This window comes from Eurytemora carolleeae, unplaced genomic scaffold, assembly GCF_000591075.1.
Source record: "Eurytemora carolleeae unplaced genomic scaffold, Eaff_2.0 scaffold903, whole genome shotgun sequence".
Classification (NCBI taxonomy): domain Eukaryota; kingdom Metazoa; phylum Arthropoda; class Copepoda; order Calanoida; family Temoridae; genus Eurytemora; species Eurytemora carolleeae.
Window position 1 is genome coordinate 58,731 of NW_019396790.1, and position 7,379 is coordinate 66,109.

Genomic DNA, 7,379 nt, shown 5'->3' on the forward strand with positions numbered 1-7,379 from the left:
GTTTCTTTCTAACGTTGAACTTACATTTACTCATTTAAATACAGGGTTAACCACAAAGAATGAACTACAATGACGACCGAAAATGTTTAAAAAGTGACGACCAGAATTATAAAGATCAACCTGTATTGAAAATAAACTCTTACGGATAGACTATACTAATCTGACAATTAAAAGTTTACAGTTCATGGAATTGAGAGAATGAAGATTGTATCAAGAATGAGAGATTCAAGATTGAATTAATTCCATACAGTCGTCTCTGAAGTCTCATCCTTTGTTGGTATCGGATTACCCACAAAGGATGAGACTTCAGAGACGACTGTTCGGAATTTATACTGTCTGTCTCCTAAAATTTATTATTCTCTGCAACCTTAACCTTGTTTCAATCTTAGCGAATGCGAAATCATAAAAAATACCATAAAAAAGACTTTACTCAAGGCAGAAGACTATCTTAACTTTTGAATCGTCATATCTTAAAGAGTTTCAGGTTTACTTTACAGTCTCATCCTTTGCGGGTAACACAGTATGTACATTGTATATTGTATGTATAATGCATTGTACCCCAAATGTATAATGTATGTATGTCAAGGCAGATACACCCTATGTATAATGTACCCCAAATGTAAAATGTATGTATGTCAAGGCAGATACACCTTATGTATAATGTACCCCAAATGTATAATGTATGTATGTCAAGGCAGATACACCCTATGTATAATGAATCCCAAATGTATAATGTATCTATGTGTAATATATCCCATATCTTTGGTTACAAAAAAAGTAAATTGTAGTTTCTGGGTGGAATATAAACAAAGCTCACCCTCAGCAACTCTTGGCGTTTGTTTATTTCCTTCCCAGATACTGCAGTACACTTTTTGTGATTGTTTATTTTCATTAGAACGTGTATTTCACTTTTAGAACTTGTCAAAGGTTGTTTACCTTTTTAAAAATATTGTATTTGTTGATATTTTGATGCAGAAATCTGAGACTTCAAACAATCATATTTCATTCTTTCTAGATTTTTTAGATTATACATGATTTGGTTATTTATCCTTTATATACGTGGTGGTCATCCGATTCAGGGAGAGAAGGATTACATCTGTTGGCATTGAAAAGTTCATTTTTCGTAATTTAGTTATGTTTATTGTAAATCAGAAAATGATCCTGAAAAAATGAAGAAAAGTACCTTTTTTTGTTTATGGAAATAATTTATTTTGCTTTTCAATTTTTTACAATATTAAAAAAATGCAATTAAAAAGTTGTGCGATTCTTTAAAAATAAAATGATATTCTTCTCTACTTGAAGTTTCACGATCATGATGATCTGCAAGGGTTTCACGATCATGATGATCTGCAAGGGTTTCACGATCATGATGATCTGCAAGGGTTTCACGATCATGATGATCTGCCAGGGTTTCATGATAATGACGATCTGCCAGGGTTTCATGATCATGATGATTTGCAAGTGTTTCATGATAATGATGGTCTGCCAGGGTTTCATGATCATGACGATCTGCCAGGGGTGAAACGAGAGTTTAGCAATTTTGTTGATCTTCCCAGTCAACGGATTCAGGTAGATAGGATAATCTCACGAGCGCATCCATCTCAGTATGTCTGAACAAAAATTAAATGTTTTGTATTTTAAACCTGAAAAGGCTGGGTGTCTGAACATAGTATAGTAAGGGGGTATACCCCCCATAAAGGGGGTATACCCCCCCCCCAAAACAAGTGGGTTTGAGTAGTCATGAAATCCAAGTATTTTTAATTCAGTCCTCAAAACCCAAACATTTATATTTCAGGCCTCAAAACCCAAACATTATATTTCAGGCCTCAAAACCCAAGACAGAAACAGTGCTTGGACATCCAGACTGTGCTTTAGGTAAAGCTAGGTTTTAATTAAAGGAGGGATTTCAAGAAAAAAATATCCCCCCTCCCCAAAAAAAAAAAAAATAATGCAAGAAGGACAAATGTTTTTTGACGCATTTATATGTTTTTATATTATTAAAGATTTGAAAAATATATCTGACCGAATTTTATGAATTTGAGGGGCCACTGAACTGCTCTACCGCCGGTTGAAATTAGATTCATCTACTCAAATCCTTCCCGATACTTTGGCTTTGAACCAGTGATTCAAATTTGAACCGGCAGTTGACGGTTCAGTAACGTAGCTCAAATTCATTAATTTCGATCCTAGATCGCGTTTGTTATCTTATTTTATCACAATTATATTCTGCAGATGTGCAAAGTGAAGAAATGTGAAATTTGTGATAATATTGATATTCCCCCCTAGTCTCAACTTTAGATCAAATTTTTGAATAATTCTATTCTTTGGGCCTCCATCCATCCAATGATTTATTGATTCAAGAAAGTTAGATGATTTCATTTTCTTGAATATTAATCTAGCTTTGTCTATTTTCATATACCTGTCTATCCTGTCTATCCTGTCTATCCTGTCTATCCAGTATACCCTGTCTATCCTGTCTACCCTGTCTATTTTCATATACCAGTCTATCCAGTATACCCTGTCTATTTTCATATACCAGTCTATCCAGTATACCCTGTTTATCTGTCTATCCTGTCTATCCTGTCTATCCTGTCTATCCTGTCTATCCTGTCTATCCTGTCTATCCTGTCTATACTGTCTATCCTGTCTATCCATATCCTGTCTATCCTGTCTATCCTGTCTATCCTGTCTATCCTGTATATCCTGTATATCCTGTCTATCCTGTCTATCCTATCTATCCTGTCTATCCTGTCTATCCTGTCTATCCTGTCTATCCCGTCTATCCTGTCTATCCTGTCTATCCTGTCTAACCTGTCTATCATGTCTATCCTGTATTTCCTGTCTATCCTGTCTATCATGTCTATCATGTCTATCCTGTCTATCCGGTCTATCCTATCTATCCTATCTATCCTATATCATCAATCCATTAATTATGTATCTGTATATTCATATTTTTTATCCATTATCTATCAATATTTTGATATATTTTGTATAATGTAGATATATGTCTCACCATCTATCTTTTCATTGGATTCTTGCGAGACGTTTTTAATATTTAATGTTTGTATAGGAGAGGGGTTGAAAATGAAAACCCTTCAAAACTGTTTCAAAACTTTGTAAAATATATGAGAAATAATATTTCTGTCCAATCCAATCTACAAAATATATGTTTAGTTGACTATAGAGGAGAAAATACGATATTTTGAGTAGAGTTTCAGTAGCATATTTTATGTTCCATTAAAAATGTGAAACTTTAATAAACGACCTGGAACTCTTAAGCCTTAAACTTTAAAAGCAAGGGCATAATTTAATTTATGATTATATAGATTCCGATTTTCTGTTTGTTTTTATCCAATAATCTTAAAAACAGGAAAACTGAATAGGCCAAATTTTTTGTGATAACTCATATGACCCTAAGATAAGGAAGGTTCATGGCCGGTCGAAATAAAATATTTGACCGTGCAAACTGTTTATATCTTATCTTTTTGAAAATTCGCCGATGTAAACAGAAAACTTGAAAAAATAGCGACTTGAAAAACAAATTTAATGATTATAAAAAGCTTGCGTTTGGGACCCTAAAAGCTTTGTGGTTTTGACAAAAGAGACATAATGGCCAGGCATAAAAGTAAATCCACAATTAATTTTACTTCAATTTTGATCTTCACTATTCCTTTAAAAGAAAATATTTTATTCTTTCTAATTGAAAAAGTTTGACCCGCCTTGTCAACACAAATATCTCAAACTTTACAGAATACTTTTGAGCTTCTTAATCCAGTTTTTTTTACTATTTTTCTGTACTTTTTCTGGGTTCATATGAAATTTCTGGTTTGATCTGAAATTGTCTTGCAGATTATCTTCTATTTTTAGCCGATCTTTAGAATTTCTTGGTTTTATTTGAAAATTTATGGTGTTACTTGGATATTTTCATGGTTGATTCTGAAATTTCTTGATTTTTTTCAGAATTCGAATTCGATATGGAGATTTGTCGTTTAACCTTCAAGGTTCTGAGGTTATCTGGAATTTTTGTAAATCAATCCGGAATTTTTATTTAAATAGTTCTTTGGTTTGTCTTGAATTTTCTGGGGCTCTCTGGAATTTTTTAGGGTTATCTGGAATTTTCTTGGGTTATCTGGAATTTTCTCGGGTTATCTAGAATTTTCTGGGATTATCTGGAATTTTCTGGGGTTCTCTAGAATTTTCTGGGGCTTTCTGGAATTTCCTGGGGTCTCTTTAATTGTTTAGGTATTTTCTGAGTTTAACTTTTGACTTTTTGAGTCTAACTGAAATTTTCTGTTTGTTTATTTAACTATTGATTTTGTTTTAATCGGATTAATTAGAGTTCTTCACCCTTTTATTTTCTTGAAGGAGTTTTATCAACTTTATCCCGTTTTTTCTAATGTTGTATACTTTGTTTCAAATGGTAATTCAGTATTAAAGAAAGAAAATTTAAGATTCCTGCCAACTAAAAGGTTTAAATAAGCTAAACTTGTTAATTTCAACCCTTTTGATAAGCGATAAATCTTTAAGCTAATCAGATAGCAAAACCTTAATAATAATCAAATAATAATTATATAATAGAGGGTGTCCCACATCAAATTAGACCGCGTCAATGGGTCTAAATTACGATTTGGGGGACAAATAAGAAAATTTAAGAAGAATGAATCATTTAAAAAAATTTAATGAGGCTGATGAAAATTTTGTTGGCAGAAAATGCTTGATTTTTGGCGTCTATGTGCGTATTTTCGCGTCTATGTGCGTATTTTCGCGTCTATGTGCGTATTTTGGCGTCTATGTGCGTATTTTGGCGTCTATGTGCGTATTTTCGCGTCTATGTGCGTATTTTGGCGTTAAAGATTGTTGATAATCTAATATGATATGGGACGCTCTGTATTATAATAATTTATAATCAAATTTTTAGTTAAAACCAAAATCATGATATTTTTATTTTATAGCAATTTTTTTGTAGCGTTTTGTCTGTTTGCGTTTTATGAGGATAGCGTTTTACTAGGTATACCCATTAAATTTGGCCTTTGGTAAGGTTAAATTTAAAAAATGTTAGGTTTCTGTATGCTTGGCCTATAAGGGAATTGCAGTTTTTGTCACAAACTCTGATATTCTTATCCCTATATCTTTGCAACCCAATGTCTTAGTCCTTAGATATGTCAAACTTTAAATTCTATTAAATCAAATAATCTGTGTTTGAAATATCAAAGATTTACACATCAGATTGCAAAGATATAGGGATTAGAGAATTCGAGTTTTGTGGCAAAAGCTCAAGGTGGTTAGCGTGAGATTAAGAACTTAAAGGTTCCATGACTCCAGTTCATTGATCTAATTATACATGTTGCTTCTAGTCATACCAGGAATGAAGACTTGCATTACCTACACTTCTGTCAACCAGGGGTTTCTTAGAGCAAGGTAATTGTAGCTAGATTTAGGTCTAGGTCTAGGTCTAGGTCTAGGTCTAGGTCTAGGTGTACGGTGTCGGTGTACGGTGTACACCGATATAATAACAAAATATATAATAACAAAACATAGAATTACATTTGATATAAGTAACATAAAAGTTTACGGTCTACAGTCTACAGTTTACAGTCTACAGTCTCCAATCTAAAGTCTACAGTTTTCAGTCTACGATCTACGGTCTACAGCCTATAGGATATAGTCTTCGGTCTACGGTCTAAAGTCTATGGTCTACAGTTTACGGTCTACGGTCTACGGTCTACGGTCTACGGTCTACGGTCTACGGTCTACAGTCTACGGTTTACTGTCTATGGTCTACGGTCTACGGTCTACGGTCTACGGTCNCCAGGATTAAGAATTGGCGGGATCTGGGTTCAGAACACAGAGAGGGAAAGAGAAAGAAGCCAGTTGTGCGCCAGCTCTCACAAGGAGAGGATGAAGACATTCGCCAACTCCCCACAGTGGTAAGAAGCAGTCAGTCCAAAGGAATAGAAAATGCTTGGACGGATTGGAGCTGTGGGAAAACAACATGCTGAAGGAGATTTGTTACCAGAACAAGGATGGTGCCAGAAGAGATATGTTGCCTGAGGGGATAATTGGCCTGAGGAGATATGTTGCCTGAGGAGATACGCAGCCCTGAGGAGATACCATGTTGAAGGTATCTAGCCAAGGAGTATCTAGCCAAAGGAGGTATCTAGCCAAAGGAGTATCCAGCCAAGGAGTATCTGGCCAAAGGAGTAACCCATCACTGAGTGCCAAATCTGTGTCTTTTGACTTTAGTTATTTATTCCTTCATTTTGTTTCTCTTTAATATAAATGTTCAACTACTTTGTTCTATTATTGGTGTGTAACTTGAAGACTACTAGAGTATTGTTACCCGCCTTTGTGGGTATCCTTTCAAATCAAATATAACACTAGGTCTGGGTCTAGGTCTAGGTCTAGGTCAAGGTCTAGGTCTAGGTCTAGGTCTAAATCTAGCTCTAGCTCTAAGACTAGGACTAGGTCTAGGTCTAGGTCTAAATATGTCTAACTACCTAGAGAACGAGTAATGGGAGAACGCCTAGTGTACCCGACCAGAGTAAACTTTACTAATGCTGAGGTTGGACGTCTTGGAACAGTAATATACGAGACTGCTAGAGAACTTGCACTGGTAACACTCCCCCCCCCCCCTCATCATACTTGTCCTTCTCTGTCACCCTCCTAAGTTATATACATACTTCTTCCTCCTACCATTTTTTCATCCTTCCAACCCATTCTTTATAAGCTACAAATTTAGCTCTTCACCTGGTTCTTTAATTCTTTTATTTTCCCTTTTCATCAACCTTAATCCTGTAACTCATTCATTTCACCCTCTTTCTATAGCTCTACAGATAGATACAAATATATTGTAGATGGTTTGTGAGTTGTGTACCTCCTGAAAAGCTATGCAAACTTTGTTTGATACATTAGATATGCTGTTATCAAAGTTCAAAGCAGTTCTTTTAGTTGTCTCTCAATTGTTACTTGTAGTGGGACACCCTGTAGCTGTGATACTGGCATGTTCGTTATGCAGTGCTATATCAAAAATGTTACTTTCCCTTCTTTATTTTTGGCAACCTCAACTTACAATCTATATATATCCCACTTGTTCCCGATCCCATGTATGCAATTACCAGCATTTCCCTTGCCCCCACCTCTCTCCTTTATAATCACCTCCCAATTCTTTAATTCCGCTATCCTTTTCCACAATCCCCTTGCAGACAATTTTCACCCTCACCCCTTGTCTCTCCTATTCTGTCTAAATTCCGCTATACTTTTCCTCAATTCCCTTGCAGCCAATTTTCACCCTCACCCCTTGTCTCTCCTATTCTGTCTAAATTCCGCTATCCAATATATATATGTGTGTATATATATATATACTCTAAGTGTTGTTGAGC

At 35.1% G+C, this 7,379-nt stretch overlaps 1 long non-coding RNA gene across 1 annotated transcript; it reads left to right on the forward strand.

Moving 5' to 3' along the window:
• The first annotated feature begins 1,140 nt into the window (after window positions 1–1,140).
• On the forward strand, window positions 1,141–6,608 carry LOC111708729 (uncharacterized). The gene is made up of 4 exons (XR_002766723.1): window positions 1,141–1,569; window positions 1,824–1,875; window positions 5,355–5,418; window positions 6,502–6,608. It is a non-coding gene; the product is annotated as an uncharacterized LOC111708729 (long non-coding RNA).
• The last annotated feature ends 771 nt before the right edge of the window (window positions 6,609–7,379 follow it).